The sequence below is a fragment of the Carex rostrata genome, chromosome 30 (assembly GCF_964058835.1).
Source record: "Carex rostrata chromosome 30, lpCarRost1.2, whole genome shotgun sequence".
Classification (NCBI taxonomy): domain Eukaryota; kingdom Viridiplantae; phylum Streptophyta; class Magnoliopsida; order Poales; family Cyperaceae; genus Carex; species Carex rostrata.
In genome coordinates, this window is record NC_135947.1 from 2,139,354 (window position 1) to 2,158,313 (window position 18,960).

Sequence of the window (18,960 nt, forward strand, 5' to 3'; positions counted from 1 at the left end):
GCTAATAAAATTCCTTAGCTGCACAGAATTGTATTAACTTATTCACCTTATATATTGCTCTCATATAATAATATTTCTTTTAAAGTTTCTCTTTTAATTGTCATGATCAATCAAATATTTCTCCTCTATTCTTTTGGAACTTTTTTTTTTCAGATCCGGCATGCCAACCAAAACAAGGAGGTTGGTAGTCCTTTTTTTTGTCATTCGTGCCCCTTTTTAAAAAAAATAAATAAATAAATAACTCACTGTATTAGTAAAGTGCCACGCCTCAATATTGAGTTGTTTTATCAACATTGTATTAATGCAATTTTTTTCCTGATGTTTTATAAAAAAAAAATATTCGAACTATATCTTATAACTTCATGTGATAAACATTAGAGACGCAATTTTCTACATTTGCTTATTAATTCATGAATTTTTTTATTCCATGCAGGTTCTATTGGTATACCTCAAAACGCAAGATATGGCCAGAGAAGCAGCCAAATATGTATATATGCACTTTGATCATAAAACAAGGAAAAAAAATAATCAATTTTACATTCAAATAACTTAACAAAACTAATGAACATTTTCTTTACAAAAAAATAATCAATACATGGTAGTTAAATGTGTACTCCAGATCATCTAACTAATGACAATTTTGATTTTAATTTTTTTAATTTTGTTTCAACTATTTAATTTTTTTTTTAAATCAAATCAATTTTGAATGTTTGTCTTATATATTTTCTCTCTTTAAATGTTGTAGCCAGCATGAAGATTTCCAATTTGCTGATAATTTGTTGGGATTCTGAGGTAAAGTGCCATGGTACATTTTGTGCTGCTACTATTTACATTGCTAACAAGGTTACTCATGTACCAGTACCACAACACAATTAGGACATTTGCTTTTTGGTGGTTGGAATTGATTGATTTATACCAATGTATTTGCCCTTTTAAAACAAGTTTCTTTTTTTTGTCTAAAATGAATTTTACAAAGATGGAAAGGATATCCTTTCTTTCAAAAGAATTAAGAAATTTGAACCCATCCATTCAAAAATTTTGCCTGAAATGAAAGTTCAGATTTTAGGCATAGTTCTGGGATTTCTCCAAAACCGGGGATATTATTGCTATTCATTATAATGTCCAGATTAGACAGCAAAAGAATTTTTAATCAATAGCTGAATAGCCAGTGGGTACTTTGTAGTTTGTATTTAATAAAAATGTGATCTAATGCAGGATATTCATGAAGGGTTATTTGTATTAAAGGTCAGTTACTGTAAATCAGGGTTTGCTTTATGCAATTTGTAGGATATTCGTGAAGAGGACAAGAGGTGATTAAACTTGAGAACCAACTTAATTCCTTGAAGAATATTCTAAGGTTAGCTGCTCTCATAGAGATTTTAATTTTTTTCATAGTGGGCAAATAGCCCTTCTCTTGTGAAATTTCTCTAAAATAATATTTAACTCTCATAACTTTTCAATATCCCAATTATAATCAGAGTTTTGTCTATAGAAAACAAAAATTGTTAATTTTGCAAGTATGCTTCCCAAACATTTTGAAGTAAAAGCAAGAAACCTTGAATTAAAAAAGATTTCTGTATTTTTAGGAAGGAGTCCTACATATTTCAAAACAAATATAGGTGATCAGCATTGTTTGCTGCTCCAAACCTGTTCACTAAGTGAGGATCTGCATTGTTTGCTGCTATTGCATAGGGTATGCATGCTGATATGCCGATTGTACTCTCACAATAAGAGGATCATCTGCTTTGGCGCTGGAATTCAAATGGTACATACTCAGCTAACTATATATATATATATATTTATGACATTTGGTGGAAAGGTCTGATGGAGAAAGTTTGATTTGCATTAGTGGCCAGGACATAGCTTACTATTTCTTGGTTTCACGTGGATGATGTGAATGTGTATCTTGTAATTTAATTTTTCTGTACGATGACAGCAACTACGATGCTTCTCACAAAAAAAAAAAAAGAGAGAGAGAGAGAAAAAGAAGATAGTGGTTTGAATTTGTCTTTTAAAAGACACATTTTAATTATTGCACAGATATATTGATGAGTTCACAAATACATGACTTTGTGAACTGAGTTGATAGTAACAATGCGTTTTGCGGGATTCTTTTATCATGTATATGCATACTAAAATGGTATTACATTTACATGCAGCAAAGCACCAGCACAGGGAAGAAACTTGTTTCCCTCTGGTGCAAAAATTGCAAGCTCTATAACTGACAAACAAAAGAATTAAAACAGCCAATGCAACCACCTTGCGGAGGTGCTATTGGTGTTTTTTTTTATAGAAACAAAAACAGTTCATACAATAACCAATGGAATAGAAATTCCATCGTACAAAAAATCCTAATAAACTAAAGTAAACCCTATAATCGTCAGAAAACTGCCAATGATTATGGTACCTAACATAGAGCTTAGAGTAATAAGGCATATTACAAATCACAGATTAACAACAAACTAACATACTACTAGAGTATGTAGAGGAAGCAGCCATAGTGTGACTGGCAAAGGAAGAAGAGCCAGGGTTAGAAGAATCAGAACCAGGCATCAATCTCAGCTCTGTCTTTCAGGTAATCTGAGAGATCCAACCCCTCTAAATTCAAGTCCTGGATCCTCCTCTGATCCCAGGAGGCTTAGGTGATATTGGTGTTATGAAGAAGGAGAAAGCGTTGGATATGAATAAACATGGTTTTAGCGCGACTGACCCTAACGTGCACAACTCTATGGATTAGGCCTAGTTATCAACAGATGGGCCGATGGCGCTTGTAATCGCTTGCTTTTTGAATGATATATTGTACTTGGAATTATCAAATTAATTTCTTAGTACATTCATACGAAGCTAGAAGGGTACTCCTTAATTAATTTCTACACCTTTGTTAAACTAAAATTAGCATAACTAAATTTAAATAGTTCTTCTTAAGAAGATCTGTACTTATCGGATTTGGAGATAAAACGGGACAAAATTAGGAAAGCGATAAATAGACTAGCTAGTTTCTCGAAGGTGACCTCCAATGAGAGCAGAGAGAAGCAGATTCACGGGGCCACAAGCCTATACCATTTTTGTGTTATGCTCTGTGTAGCGGGTAAAGCACCACATTTTGTCTTTCACATTAATAAAACGTTTTCTTTTCTTTCTTTTTTATTTAAATTGAACAAAAAATATTGTATTATTAAAAAAAATTAATGAAGCCTGATACTTCAAAGTAGGATGTGCATTAATTATAAGTTCATTAATTGAATCACAAAATGAAAATTGAAAACTTATTATTTCATAAATTCTTAATATATATGATTACACACTACACCTGCACACGTACTTGTACAATTTTTTCATAAACAAAATATTAATGAGTAAACTACACAATTCATTCATCATGTTGATTAATTTGATAATTAGACAGGAAATAAAACTCTACTCACCTATATATACTATAATGTGTACATACGGTATTAAATCTATAAACCTTTCCCCTTCAAAAAAAAAATCTATAAACCTTACTAATTAAAATTCAAATAACTCCCATTCCACACAGATTGCTACACAATGACTGCACCAAAGGATCACAAAATCCGCTGTTCTCGAGATAGGGACTTCTGGCAGCGACTCATAATAACATAGTTTAGGTTTTAGGATTTATAATAAAATAGTTCAGGATTGGTCCAATCCGATCCGATATAAATGTCATTAATCTTTATAACTTGTAACCTTAAAAAAAACACTTGTCTAAATATAAAACTAGCTTTACCCAAAATCTGATTATTCTTCTATTTATACGGAAGTATTGGAGAAAATATTGATCCAACTTGTATTAGGTCTGAGTCTGACCCGACCTAAAGTTACCCCTGACCCTGTCAACGAGAAACCCTAGGCTCCTCTCATTCCTCTCTAAATCCTCATATAAAGCAACAATCGCTCTGCTGTCTCTCTATAACCCTTTGTCATCTTACTTCTTCCTTTGACGTCATATCTTTCTTTTCCAATACATATCTTTCTAAACTCTAGTTTGCATTCCATTACTCTAACTCTCTAAGAGAAAAATGGGGAGAAATAAGGTTCCCATAAAAAGGATAGCGGATAAAACCACCCGTCAGGTCACCTTCTCGAAACGACGCTCCGGCCTCATCAAGAAGGCATATGAGCTCTCAGTTTTATGTGATATTGATGTTGCACTCATCATGTTTTCTCCTTCTGGCAAGTTAAGCAACTTCTCGCGTCCTCGGAGGTACTAATTATTCATTATTCTTTGAAAACATGATTCATCATCTTCACATTTTTGCTGTTGTGTGGGTTGTGCAATCTTCAACATAAAGCTCTAATTGAATTTTTTTTTCTCAAGACATATTGAAGCTATATTTTTGAAGTATTTATGCTTCTGTTTCCGGTAATATTCAAATAAAGTATTGCAATTCATTAGTTTAATTGTCAGTATAATACTTTAATGTGATGGGATTCTTTTTTTATGTATTATGTTTTCCTTTGATACTTGCAAGAGGCTTGTAAACCTGGTATTTCTAGCAACTATGTTATTGTCAATATTTTGTTGCATTAGTTACATAATACAATATCCAGGTTTAAGCGGTCTCTCCAGAGAAGCTGTACTAATAGTTTTAAGTTATATATGCTATAGGATTGAGGATGTACTGATCAGATATCTTAGCTATAATGAACAAGAGAAGAAAGCTGACGAACAACTAAAGGACCGAAAGTACAATTTTAACAAAATTTTACATTATTTTATTGTTTTCTGAAAATTGTTTTAAATTTTATTATTAAACATTTGTTTGTTTGGTTTGTTTTTTCTTTTTTTGGATGATACTTAGAGATGGAGTTTACTGTGGGGTTATCCCAAACAAAGAGGTAATTAAGATTTGTTTATTTTGTATTGCATACATCTTGCATAATTAAGTGAATTACAACATAATGATTTTTTTTTGTTATATATACAACCAAGTAGCTAGTACTTCAATGCATTATTTCATGTTTTAAGAAATATTTTATTGTGACCTTGTAAATTTTTTTTTTTTAATGATAATACATGAGTATTGTTTTACGGTCATGATAGTGCCTATCAATTAATCCATGTTATGAGGCTATATGTATATTTTCGATCAATAGATAAATTGCTACAAAAGCACCAATGACTTTAATGAAATATAATACTTAAAAAACCAATAATTATATAACTTCATAAATAAATAAACATTTTTTCTCTCATAAGAGATATTTCAATTCTATCAATGCAGCATCTGATTTCAATACTGGAGGAACTCAAAGCTCAAGCAGACAATGTTACACAAGCATCCAGGTATACATGCCCCGTACTTTTTTAAAACTTTCTTCTCAACAAAAATATATCCAAAGCCATGAAATACACTATAACATTAATTATTGGTGACATTCAAAATATACGTTAATAAAATCTATGCGTATTATAAAAAAAAAGTCAAACATAGGTTATAATGTTAGTTATTATATCTCATTTTTTATGACTTCTTTTAATAATTTAACGCAAAATTAATTAAGCAAGAAAAACAATTGTGTCATAATAAATTGAAAAAAAGAAAGAAAGGAGGGTAAAGCAAAAAACATACCATATGTGTGAATAAACATCAATTAGTTCTCTATGAAGTCGTACCTGACAATACTAATAATTGAAGGACCATAGTTTGAACCATTTACCAGATTGTACCTATTATTTTGCACTTTCAAAGAAAATGTTAATGTTAGTAATAAGGAACTTTCATAACAACTTTTGCTGAATTGCTTAATACAAATTTTTAGGTTTTGTTTTCTTTTCAAGATTGTTTTTGTTTCTTCCAATTAATTGTATCTTTTCAATTATATATTTTTTAAATATTCAGTAGTAATCAAGCAAGCTCAACTTCCAATTTGTCTGAAAGCAACGGGGATTCGACGATAAAGGTATATGCTCTATTACAAATGTTATTTCTTTTACCAGGCAGCATAAAATGAGACATGATCGAATTATATCTTATTTATAATCTCTTTATCACACCACAATATAAAACCTGTTATAGTCATACTGTAGAGTTTATAGACCTGAAAAATAATCACAACCAATTGAAAAGGAAAAAGAACAAGAAACTGCAAAGATAATAAACACTACAAAATTCTTTACGCATTATTAAAATTGTAGAGAGACAAGCCATACACCAACTAATAATATTTATTCTTTATGACATACATGAATATTTTTGTAGGATCGTAATGAAGAGGTGATGAATTTACATGGCAGATATGAAGATTTGAAAGGCATTATGAGGTTAGTTGCTACTTCATTAGTGGGATATAAAATAAATTCACTTGTCTTAATATATGCAATGTTAGATATAACGATTTAATAAGTCAACTTTTGGCCTCGCAAGAGAACAAAGTGTTGAAAATTGTATGCACAATTCATTAATGAGGGCTATAAAATTAACAAAATTTTGTAAATCAAAATTCTGAAAAATAAATCAGATAAATTATAACAGAAATAAATAAATAAATTCGAGACAAACCTGGATTATTGGTGGTCATGCAATTGAGTCCTCGATCGACTACAATAAAAAAATAACAATCTTTTATTTTCTAAGGTTCTTTTTTGGTGACATGCGAAAACGTGAGACAATCCAAGAGCTTGATGAACGTGAGCGGAGGTTGATGCAAGTCCGCAATCAAATTTCTGATAGGAAGGTAAACGATTAATAATTATTGTTGAATTATTTTATACATAGTTGATGTTTTATTACAAAAAGTCTTAATTCTTTGTATTGTATTAATTTGTCAATGTTTTAAAATTTTCATAATGGGCTGACAATTAATTGTTCGAACAAGCCTTAAAAGAATTAAATATATTTATTTCATTTTTTATTTTCTTTTTTCTCATGTTTGCGCAATTTGAGCTGAGATTTTACATTTATTAATTAGTCACGAATTGTGCTATACACTAGGACAAATAGTCTTATGTTTATGCTATTATGCATATGTACAGTCAAATGACGAAAAAATATTGTCGGACCAATTGATTTAGATAATTATCAATATATACTCTACCAAAACTAAAGCAATTAGCTAACACTGAAATTTTTTTTGTATGTCAGAAGCAATTGATAAGAAATTCATCAAAAATGAATGCACCAGTATTTCCACCATCGGTACGTTATTATATTGCTTAATGTTGTAATAGATTCAATTCATGTATGATATTAATTTCGAGATTATGTATGTAGGACTTTGAACCTACATTATTTTGAGCAAAATCAAAAGAGAGTTAGACACCAAATAAAAACATCTCTTCTCTTATCACAAAATGTGTAATGATCTTTACTAACAATAATATGTAATACTCTCTAAAATGGTATATGTAGGTGCTTCCTCAAAACAGTACATTGCTGCCAACAACCCAATGGCAAGTGCAAATGCAGCCATACCAAGAAGGAACTTCTTCATTCATGCAACATAAATCTGTATTCCGCCAACAGACAAAGGCAGACAAAGAAAAAATATTTTTGCAACCACCATTTGAAGGAAATATTGGTATGAAGTTGGAAAGGAGGCAATCGAATTGGAATAGTCAGAATGAAGTGTCTAAATATCAAAAGTATGTTTCCCTACCATCACCGTATGCAACATATAAAGTTGAATTTGCTGCATTTGTACTGCATATCAATTTCATTAATTATATTTAGAGCATGAATATCTCAAATGATACAAGTTTTACTAATACCGATCTTGCCTAATCTGAAATTTTTTGTATTCTTATTTGTTAGTCCAACATTGCACTTCAATAATAGAGTTATGACAGAAATAAACAATCCAATGCGACATCCAATTGCTTATGAGAGAACTCAAGTCAATTCAGGGCAGCAGACTTGGCGAACAACCGGTAGTTCTACTACTACTAGCACCCCATCTTTGGCCACATTCCCACCGTTACCAATGTTTCAGGTACGAAACAACTAACAATCATTTAAACTGTTTACCATATTAATATCTACTATTAATATTTTACGGATTGGAAAGATTTGAAGAACACGTTCCGTAATTTTCGTGTGGGAATTAAAATATTTTGTAAATCATTAAATTAGAAAAATAGAAAACACAAGTCCAGCAATAAATTTATTCTCATCTAATACATATACTCTCTTTACTGTATTCCAATCTACGAAAAACTCAACCTACAAAAAACTAGTCATATCATTATTCATGATGTTTTTTTTTCCCATTTTTCAATAGCAATCTCTTGAAGATGGTGACAATCAGTACTTCAGCAAGTCAACTATAGATGTTAAGACTCCTTATTGGCCAGAGCCAAAACCATTTTAATTAGGGCCTGGAAAAAGAAAAAAAAAATCTATAGTTATTATTTTAAGTATTATCTGTTGAAATTAATGTTTTTTGACATAGGAAAAAAAATTAAATGGATCAATTAGTCAAATGGTTAGATGAATGTATTTGGTATTTTTAGATAAATTAATTGTTTATGTTTTCAAGGGTCATGTTGGAGAGTGCAATTCATACACAATTGGTATTTGTGTTGTATTTAATTATATTTTTGTTCTTGGGTTTGTAAAAGGTCATCATATTGCCAATAAATAGGAGGTATGTCATTTGCATGAGTACCTCAACATAATAGAATAAAATTTATGCATAAGAGTTCTTCTCTTTTATTTTTCTCTCTTCCATTAAATATAAAATATAAAACAAAATAACAAAAGGCCATGAATAGGCCAACATTATCATATGATTATTTTCGGGAAAGGCTAGCGTGCTATTTGGAGCATAGTAACGCATTGTGCTATCTTTCTCAAAAATATAATTAATAGACTTCAAACGATTAATTGAAGCCGTTGAAACCAATATACTCATGAGAGATGCATTTACCAATATACTCGTGTCAATTCTAAATTTCAAATATTTGTTTATAAATATCTCATTATATATATATATATATGTACTTTATCTCAACTAAATATATTTTCATATAATCTATTATTCGCATTTCACTTTAATTTCACTTAATTCTCTTGCTCCTCTATTCATAAAATACTATTTGTTCGTTAAATGTTACCTCTTTTATTAAAAGATACATTCCAAATATTTTGTATATTTCTTTCAGTTATTAATTTTCTATACGCATTTCGCATAATATTACATTACCCACGCAAAAAATCCGATGCAGGAAGTAGTTGCATGGTTAGGAGTGTGGGCCCCATAGAGTATTTGCAAGGATAGAGTAGTGAGTAGTTGCATAGAGTAAAGAGTGTGGGCCCCATGGAGTATTTGCAAGGATGGAGTAGTGAGTAGTTGCATGGGTAAAGAATGTAGGTCCCACAAGGTTATTTGCATGGGTAATTAACCTACTAGTTGCATGGGTAAAGAAGGTGGGCCCCACCAGGTTATTTGCAAGGATATCGTCTCGACCTTTTGCATGGAATGTATTACCCCCATATTTGTATTGATTTTTAGATGCAAAAAGTTGTCATTCCAGAAAAAAAATTCAAATCTAATTCTATAATTCACCCCATACCAATTTCATATCAACCCATAGAAAACGAAGAAATCTTTTACATTACACATTCAAAAATAATAAGAACAACAACACAATAAAACATAGAGAGTAACATTTTAATTATCATTAATCATTATAGTAAATTCAAGTTTTCCTTGAAACAACAGACCAAAAAAGATTGCAACCACATAATTATAAATAACTTGTTTCTATAACCAAAATATACCCACAATCCATCTCAAAAAAAATCTACAAATATAGGCAACCTTTTATAGCTGCAAGATACTATTTGTATGTGATAATGGTTTACAATACTCCATTATCACTAAAGGGCTGGTGGTTCAGCCTTTCTTCCCCGAACCACTCGATGTCAGCACCTAGACATATTGCCACCTCTTTTTCATATTGCGAATTGACGAGTGCTTGGAAAGTTCATCCCCATTTGACTTGATAAAATCAGCACCTAGACCCTACATATACAATATTAGCATAGAATGGAAGTTAATATTGATAATACATTGTAGAAACACTTGAAAATCATTAAAATAAGTACTAGTAATCGTGTCCGTGCACAGCAATGGGAGAAAAATATGTAGTATAAATCATTAAGCTCCTTAATAAGGAGGAGAGATAATTTAAATCAAATTTGTAGTGAAAAATAGTTAAATACTATATTTATCTACAAGATAACACATGTGAACTCTAGTGTAGTGCTAAGAATTTTGGCACCAACAGAACCCAACTAGGTTCAAATCCCGCCTTCAGCAAAAAAAAAAAAAAAAGGGTGCGGGGTGCACAGGCTCGGTCCGCAGGTGCCGTGCGTGGTCCAGAGGCGCGTTCCACGGGTGCGGCGCGCGATCTACGGGCACTAGGATCATATGCGGCGCGACCAGTGCATACTTAAGTGTTGAAGCTCATAATTTGGAAAATTCATCTATGTGCGATCTGAAAATTCAGCGGCTGAGCATCATTCCGAAAAAAAACAGCAAATCAGAACTCTTGTAGGATCTAGACATTAAGCTCCTTAATGAGGTTGAGGTAGGGTTGTGTAACATCCCAATTTTTGAAAATGAAAATTTTATTTGGCATGAAGTAAAATAAGTAATTGAATTTTTTTTTCTCAAATATGGTAACATGTTTAGACTTGTCTTGAAATTTTGGTAAATAAAAATGAACAACTATATTAGCCATTATTTGATTCTAAATTTACATAAAAAAATTTTGTATGCGTTTAGTTTGAAATTATTGGAAATACGAAAATCATGAAAATATTGAGACATATTTAAATTAGCATTATGGGTTGATATACTAATCACATAGGTCTTACATTTCATTTTATTTTAAGTCATATATTTATTATAAAAAAACAAATTTACTCTAACTTGAGATATTTAAAATTCATAGTATTTTACTGTCCAAGTTTTATTTCCGAAAAATATGAGATGCTCAATACAAATTAATAAACTACTCACTAAATAAAGAGTAATTAAATAAATTTCTTATAATGTTAACTTTGCATGTGGGGACACATGTCAGCTCTTCTTATCCCCACATAGGAAACTTCATCTAACTCCACTAAGAAAAGGATTTAACACTAATATCTCCACCAATGTTCCTCTGTCCACCCATCTCATTTATGTCTATCTCTTTACATTTTTTTTCCCCTCTTGATACATTGGTTGAAATTGAGCGAAATTGTAAAAAAATTGAGAGTAGTTCTAGCACGGTAACGCAGTAGTTCTAGCACGGTAAAAAAATTGAGAGTAGTTCTTGACACTAGATGTTGACTCATGCTAATTTTCATTTCCTTTATTCCTTTTATTTCCTAGAACTAAAGCTTGGTTCCTATTAATGGTGCTTTACTATTAATTCTATTGTGAGTCAAACTTTAATATGTGATTGTTTATGAGTTAGTATGAGACTTATTGTGAAGAAATTTTAAAGAATCTTTGAGTTCGAAATTAAAACAGTTTATGGTCAAAATTTCAAAATTTGAAAAAAAAAAGTTTACAAAGTACTTTTTTGTTATTACAGTATACATCATTTCTTACTTCTTCATTTTTAAAATTAAATATGTATTTATTTGTAATTAGACGAAACGTCGATCGTAACGCTGCACTAAATTTGTAGTTCACACGCATAAAAAAATTTAGTTAAAACTGATAAAATATGACCCTAATCCAAAAACTCGCCGACCAAATGATTCTTGCTTCAAGCATAATCTAAAGCCTTGATGACCTAAAAAAATCGACTTTATTGGACCCAACTTGTGACTCAACAATTAATAACTCGATACGCCCGACGTTTGTGTAATCAATCTAAATACCCCGTCCGACCAGACATGACCAGATCAATTTTTCTTTTTAATTGCAAAGTCAAATTGACCTCATTAACCTACCTGAAATTTGGATGGTTAGTAACGAGGCCCGTTGTATCTCGGTCCCTACAATGCTCCAAAGAAACTAGTTTATTAATTCGGTCTCTTCTGTGAGCTGATTTGTTTTCTGATGATTTAATTTTTTTATTTTAAGAATAAATTATTTCCAGGAAAAAAAATTGATTGTAATTAAGTTCCCCTATCATAAATTTAATTCTTTTTGTACCCTTGATTATAAAAAAAGCGGGCCGCCAGCCCATAGAGTAAAAGTCGCATCTCTCAAATACTACATTTAGTTTCTCAGCAGTCCGAGAGCCCAGCAGATGCAATATTAATTATTGATTTTGCACTGAAGACCATCTGACAATGGCAATTTACAAACTGCAAAAAACAGACAATGTAGAAAATCTTTGAAACCAGCACCTCGCACATCAACATTTAGTTCAAGTATGCAAAAATATAGCATTGGCACCGACAGATATATTAGTGCCGATAGGAGCCTAGAGAGAGTTTAGAAAGATTCAAAAACAAGCTCAGGCGAAGTGATTGCCCTTATAGTCATGATTATATATCAGAGTTCACATCAAGCCCGAAATGGGGAAAAGAGAATCAATCCATCACATAAAATCATTTATCAAGCAAAAAAAAAAACCTGAATTCATATTCTCTAATGGTAAAGAACTAGTACCGTAGTACCAATCACAGGCATCTCACCTATATTGAAACAGTAAAATTTCATATACTCTCAGCAAATTAAGCTCGTAACAAATTACATTTCTTATTAGTTGAGGTAAATCCTGTGAATTTGGAATAAGCAATTAAGCCGTTTTATATAGTAAATTAATTTGTTAATCGATTATTGAATTTATTGTAGACTTGCTTTGCGATCCCCATAGATAGATTATGCATGAATTTAGATGTACTAAATTGATAAGGAATCATCATTCCTGTGTAAAAATTAGGCATGCGACAATCTATTTGTTCTGCTTATTTAGCTCTCATCCTCCCTCTTTTATTTCATCAACGCGTACATTTCATTTTCTATATTTCTGTAATCCATTTCAAAACACCCAAAAATTTTGCTACATGAATATTCAGGAGGGACAGAGAATGACCCACAACAAATTGTCTATTAAAAAAGATGCTCTGATCTCCTAAAAAGACCTACGTGATTTTGGTCTTGAGCGACATTGATTGTGTGCTAACTGCATTTCTCTTATACTGGCAAATTGACCCATTTATCTACGTTTGGATGCACTAGAGAATAGCTAGAATAGCTACTGTTGAGAATAGTAGGTTAAAAATAGCTAGAATAGCTACTATTTAAAAATAGCGCTAACTCAAAGCTATTTGGAATGTTGTTTGGATTTAACATTTAGAATAGCGAGAACAGCAATTGAACATTTGAGAGAGTACGTTTGCTATTCCAACTTTTTGTTGGAATAGCGAGAACAGTGAGAACAACGCTATTCTCGCTGTTCCTCAGTATGTTTAGATGGATCGGAATAACACTATTCTCGCTGTTCTCGCTATTCTCGCATTTCTCGATACATTATTTCTTAAACTTTCCTTTATTGATTACCATTGTGGATTTGCTAATAAAATTTCTTAGCTGCACAGAATTGTATTAACTTATTCACCTTATATATTGCTCTCATATAATAATATTTCTTTTAAAGTTTCTCTTTTAATTGTCATGATCAATCAAATATTTCTCCTCTATTCTTTTGGAACTTTTTTTTTTCAGATCCGGCATGCCAACCAAAACAAGGAGGTTGGTAGTCCTTTTTTTTGTCATTCGTGCCCCTTTTTAAAAAAAATAAAAAAATAAATAACTAACTGTATTAGTGAAGTGCCACGCCTCAATATTGAGGTGTTTTATCAAGATTGTATTAATGCAATTTTTTTTCTGATGTTTTATAAAAAAATAAATATTCGAACTATATCTTATAACTTCATGCGATAAACATTAGAGACACTATTTTCTACATTTGCTTATTAATTAATGTATTTTTTTATTGAATGCAGGTTCTAGTATACCTCAAAACGCAAGATATGGCCAGAGAAGCAGCCAAATATGTATATATGCATTTTGATCATAAAACAAGGAAAAAAATAATCAATTTTACATTCAAATAACTTAACAAAACTAATGAACATTTTCTTTACAAAAAAATAATCAATACATGGTAGTTAAATGTTTACTCCAGATCATCTAACTAATGACAATTTTCATTTTCATTTTTTTAATTTTGTTTCAACTATTCAATTTTTTTTTTTAAATCAAATCAATTTTGAATGTTTGTCTTATATATTTTCTCTCTTTAAATGTTGTAGCCACCATGAAGACTTCCAATTTGCTGATAATTTGTTGGGATTCTGAGGTAAAGTGCCATGGTACATTTTGTGCTGCTACTATTTACATTGCTAACAAGGTTACTCATGTACCAGTACCACAACACAATTAGGACATTTGCAAACCCGCTTCCCCCTTCCTGTTTTCCCTGAGCTTTTTGGTGGTTGGAATTGATTGATTTATACCAATGTATTTGCCCTTTTAAAACAAGTTTCTTTTTTTTGTCTAAAGTGAATTTTACAAAGATGGAAAGGATATCCTTTCTTTCAAAAGAATTAAGAAATTTGAACCCATCCATTCAAAAATTTTGCCTGAAATGAAAGTTCAGATTTTAGGCATAGTTCTGGGATTTCTCCAAAACCGGGGATATTATTGCTGTTCATTATAATGTCCAGGTTAGACAGCAAAAGAATTTTTAATCAATAGCTGAATAGACAGTGGGTACTTTGTAGTTTGTATTTAATAAAAATGTGATCTAATGCAGGATATTCATGAAGGGTTATTTGTATCAAAGGTCAGTTACTGTAAATCAGGGTTTGCTTTATGCAATTTGTAGGATATTCGTGAAGAGGACAAGAGGTGATTAAACTTGAGAACCAACTTAATTCCTTGAAGAATATTCTAAGGTTAGCTGCTCTCATAGAGATTTTAATTTTTTTCATAGTGGGCAAATAGCCCTTCTCTTGTGAAATTTCTCTAAAATAATATTTAACTCTCATAACTTTTCAATATCCCAATTATAATCAGAGTTTTGTCTATAGAAAACAAAAATTGTTAATTTTGCAAGTATGCTTCCCAAACATTTTGAAGTAAAAGCAAGAAACCTTGAATTAAACAAGTTTTCTGTATTTTTAGGAAGGAGTCCTACATATTTCAAAACAAATATAGGTGATCAGCAATCGTTCTTAAGATAATATTCTTCCATACTTGCGGCGACACAAAGTTTCAAAGTTGAGAGGAACCCTTAATGTTGATATGCATCATGTTTGGAAAGTAAAGCCATATAATTGTCTCAACTTGTTATAATAGGTTTGTTGGTAACATTTTTGAAGAAGCTATCCTACATAGTGATAATTAATTTTTAATATTGCATAAATGATCGTACGTAGAACCAACATAAAACAATAAAAATATAATACCAACATATCCTTATAATACACTACTGTACCTATTTCATATCCTAATGGCTCTTTTATGAGATGATTTTTAATGGTCACTTTGTGTCTTTGACTTAGCTGATCACGGTTCAAGTTAGTAAACTGACATGATTTTTCTGTGCAGAATTATTTGTTGAGCAGGTCAGCAACATCAACTCTCTTCTTAGCCTATCGCAGAGGTATATTATTTGGAAGCAAAGACGGGTCAGAACTAAGCTAAAAAGGGAAGACTTTTATACACGGTGATTTTTGGGGGACTGTAGCCCGGGGGACATTACCTTTTCTCATATTATTTTATGCCATATATAATATACATAAAATATGTACTTTCATGTGAATGGTAAAAAAAAAAAGTTATGCTATGTAAATTACTTTTTTTTTTTTGTCATTGATTCAAATGATAAATTTCAAATTTTTGATCCTGTTTCACATCGTAGAGCAATACTTGGGCATAAAATTATATTTGTTTGACAGAAGAACAAATGTCATCCATCTACAGTTCAATTGAAATAAATTTTGTTTATTGATCTTTCAACCTCTTAGTGTTATATAAATGATTTGATGTATATTATTATAATCTAAATTAATGCATTGTCTTGTTACTTACAATAAGAAGCCGGCCGGCTAGAGCCTAGAAGTGATTTTATCCCATTATTGGAGAAGTTGGAAAAGAGGTTAGATGGATGGCGATCTAATTAATTTGATATAAGGGGAGGGTGCTAACAGTTGGTAAATACAGTTCTCTAATCCATCCCTATTTATCACATATATATTTTGCTCTTCCAAATGAGTACTAAATTGAATCGATTAGATTCGGTGCAAATTTCCGTGGGGCAAAGCTGAAGGGTGAGGGAATGGCATCCCTCTTTTAAATTGGTCGACATTGTGCTTATCAAAGCAATATTGTGGAGGTATGGGAGTAGCAAACTTAGAACTTCGAAATCTATCTTTGTTATTACGATGGTGGTGCAAACTGTTTACTCAAAGAGATAGCCTTGGACAATGGTAATCACGAGACTAAGAAAAATGGAGCCAACAAATGGGCCCGCTTTTTGGGTGGTTCGAGGTTCTTATTTATTTTTTATTTGAAAAAATCTCATTAAAATTAAATAATTATTTCATTGGTGTGTGAGGTGGAGTATAGGAGATGGAAAAACAATCTCCACATTCTGGTACGACAATTGGTTAGGAAAACCGATCAGAAGGGTAAAAGACACCTACTCCAAACCTGTTCACTAAGTGAGGATCTGCATTGTTTGCTGCTATTGCATAGGGTATGCATGCTGATATGCCGATTGTACTCTCACAATAAGAGGATCATCTGCTTTGGCGCTGGAATTCAAATGGTACATACTCAGCTAACTATATATATATATATATTTATGACATTTGGTGGAAAGGTCTGATGGAGACACAATTTCATTTGGGGATTAGAACGCAGCAATGATAACTAAATTTTTTGGATTTTTGGTGATTAGAGAGTGTATTTTAACCCATGATGTTATGGTCAAGAGGGGTATGATGTGTGATATGAGATGTTTTTAATGTGATCAATTTGACTATATATTCACTTGTTGGTTACTTGCTCCTATGTTCAAAGAGTTTGTAGAACAATGAATGCGTTACTAGATTGTTGTTTAATGTTGCTTGGAGACTCAATGCAATAGATATGTGATAATTTTTGGAGGATTGCTAGTAATATTGGAGTGATGAAAAAGAAAGAATGGACGACATGCTTCCTTTACACGATATGGTTCTTATGATGGTAAAGAAATTAAACGATTTTCTGAGGAACTCATCTCACAGTGGAGTTAAGGATCAAAAATAAATTCTGGGTTAAATTTTGTAGAGAGGATGTCAAGTTTGATGTGCATTAGTGGCCAGGACATAGCTTACTATTTCTGGGTTTCACGTGGATGATGTGAATATGTATCTTGTAATTTAATTTTTCTGTACGCTGACAGCAACTACCATGCTTCTCACAAAAAAAAAAAAAAACAGAGAGAGAGAGAGAGAAAAAAAGAAGATAGTGGTTTGAATTTGTCTTTTAAAAGACACATTTTAATTATTGCACAGATATATTGATGAGTTCACAAATACATGACTTTGTGAACTGAGTTTATAGTAACAATGCGTTTTGCGGGATTCTTTTATCATGTATATGCATACTAAAATGGTATTACATTTACATGCAGCAGAGCAGCAGCACAGGGAAGAAACTTGTTTCCCTCTGGTGCAAAAATTGGAAGCTCTATAACTGACAAACAAAAGAATTAAAACAGCCAATGCAACCACCTTACGGAGGTGCTATTGGTGTTTTTTTTATAGAGATAAAAACAGTTCATACAATAACCAATGGAATAGAAATTCCATCGTACAAAAAATCCTAATCAAATAAAGTAAACCCTATAATCATCAGAAAACTGCCAACGATTTTGGTACCTAACATAGAGCTTAGAGTAATAAGGCATATTGAAAATCACAGATTAACAACAAACTAACATACTACTAGAGTATGTAGAGCAAGCAGCCATAGTGTGACTGGCAAAGGAAGAAGAGCCAGGGTTAGAAGAATCAGAAGATTCAGAACCAGGCATCAATCTCAGCTCTGTCTTTCAGGTAATCCGAGAGATCCAACCCCTCTAAATTCAAGTCCTGGATCCTCCTCTGATCCCAGGAAGCTTAGGTGCTATTGGTGTTATGAAGAAGGAGAAAGCGTTGGATATGAATAAACATGGTTTTAACATGGCTGACCCTAACGTGCACAATGTGTCCAACAGATGGGCCGATGGCGCTTGTAATCGCTTGCTTTTTGTATGATATATTGTACTTGGAATTATCAAATTCATCTTTGAGTGCATAGGTCTAGCAAATTGGAAAACCTTGAATGTGTCCAATAATAAGTCATTTGCACAAATGTGTTGCCACAAGTGTTCAGTACAAAAAATCGGTTGGGAACCAACACGATACAATTTAATAGCAGTCCGAATTTCACTTTTTTTAACATGCCGACATTCAAGGAACTGATATTCGTTTTAAATAACAAGTATTGAAACTACCTAAGAATAGGTTTCCTTAGTACATTCATACGAAGCTAGAAGGGTACTCCTTAATTAATTTCTACACCTTTGTGAAACTAAAATTAGCATAACTAAATTTAAATAGTTCTTCGATCTTAAGAAGATCTGTACTTATCGGATTTAAATAATATTTTACTTCCTTGTTCAAATCATTGCATTATTTTCGAAGTTCCAATTTTCCACATACCAAAAAATAACTGGGCTCCAAATATATAAACTTCTAATTAATAAGCAACAAAAAATGTTTGCTCGAAATAGTTCGACAAATTTCGCATCCCTGATAGATGCTAAGTAGACAGTACACAGTAGCATATATTATTATCTGTCAATTACGATTTGGAGATAAAACGGGACAAAATTAGGAAAGCGAGAAATAGACTAGCTAGTTTCTCGAAGGTGACCTCCAATGAGAGCAGAGAGAAGCAGATTCACGGGGCCACAAGCCTATACCATTTTTGTGTTATGCTCTG

The 18,960-nt window shown here is 31.8% G+C and overlaps 3 long non-coding RNA genes across 4 annotated transcripts in view; all 3 read left to right on the forward strand.

Annotated features, from left to right (window-relative positions):
- The window catches only part of LOC144547060 (uncharacterized), a 32,751-nt gene that overhangs the window by 8,416 nt on the left and 5,375 nt on the right, over window positions 1-18,960 (forward strand). The window lies entirely within an intron of this gene.
- On the forward strand, window positions 1,069-15,600 carry LOC144547059 (uncharacterized). 2 transcript variants are annotated; one of them, XR_013508980.1, is made up of 3 exons: window positions 1,069-1,168; window positions 14,706-14,879; window positions 15,535-15,600. It is a non-coding gene; the product is annotated as an uncharacterized LOC144547059 (long non-coding RNA). The 2 variants fall into 2 exon arrangements; XR_013508981.1 differs by lacking the exon at window positions 1,069-1,168 and adding an exon at window positions 14,240-14,286 and having other exon boundaries at window positions 14,823-14,879.
- On the forward strand, window positions 15,715-17,764 carry LOC144547072 (uncharacterized). The gene is made up of 3 exons (XR_013508990.1): window positions 15,715-16,476; window positions 16,684-16,756; window positions 17,606-17,764. It is a non-coding gene; the product is annotated as an uncharacterized LOC144547072 (long non-coding RNA).